Here is a 966-nt window from a genome sequence, read left to right as displayed (position 1 = left end):
GTCATGAGTTTCCTGTGTCTTCATTCAGTTTGTATCGCACATTTATCTGACGAATACACAAAGGAAACGGCAATGACATGAGCGCCTTCTTATCTTCTGGAAATGTCTTGCTTAACGCGATGCGTTGATCATCAAGTAACATTCAGATCGCTCTGCATTGCTCAAGCTTCATCAGTGCAAAGGACAAGTCATACCTGAACCTGAATATTTCGGACTAGTGTGCTGGAAAGGAGGTTCTCTTCCTTGCAAGTTTTATGTTATTTCATGGCAAGCCTTAATATTTTCAGGCGGAATTTATGGTGTTCGGTTTCAGGCTAACTTTTTATTTATTGTAACCCTTCCATTTATTTCTTATCTTAGTTTAAAGAAATAAGTACGAATTCGCTCGGAACTGTTCAGTAGGTTATGAGCTTTGATCTAGAGATCAGGTTTTGTCGTAACACAAGCACCAATGTTTCTGTATTACTTGACAAGAATCAATTTTCGTTCGCTGAATTCCTGGCGAGATTGATACAGATGACACCAGTGTAATGTCAAAATTACAGAATCTTCCGTCTGCGGATGCGTTGAACTTGTTGTCATGTTGTTGTGCTGTCAATTCCCAACATTGGCGTTTGGATGATGTCTATGATTTGTTATTCCCCTGGGCCCATACTTTCAAAAAAAGTTAAGAGATCGTAAGTTCATCAGCCAATCATTGACGGCCTTTCAAGCAACATCCACCAGTCATAGAAAAGAAAATAGAGCGTAAGTACATACGTTCACTTGGCGAGTTTTGAAAGTATGGCCCCTGGTGTGTTCTCGACCTAAATTTGGTGTAACTGCAATTGGTCCAGGCTCAATTTGTAGTGAGGATGGGGCTTAGCCAATGTCATATTTTAAATTTTCTGACATGGCCGTGGGTCGACCTTGTACGTTTTTTGGCCGCGGATTGACCTTGCACGAAACGGTGTTCAGCTTTGCTTT

The sequence above is a fragment of the Hyalella azteca genome, unplaced genomic scaffold (genome assembly GCF_000764305.2).
Source record: "Hyalella azteca isolate HAZT.00-mixed unplaced genomic scaffold, Hazt_2.0.2 contig385, whole genome shotgun sequence".
Classification (NCBI taxonomy): domain Eukaryota; kingdom Metazoa; phylum Arthropoda; class Malacostraca; order Amphipoda; family Hyalellidae; genus Hyalella; species Hyalella azteca.
The sequence above is the reverse complement of the archived record's forward strand: the minus strand, read 5'-3'. Positions refer to the sequence as shown.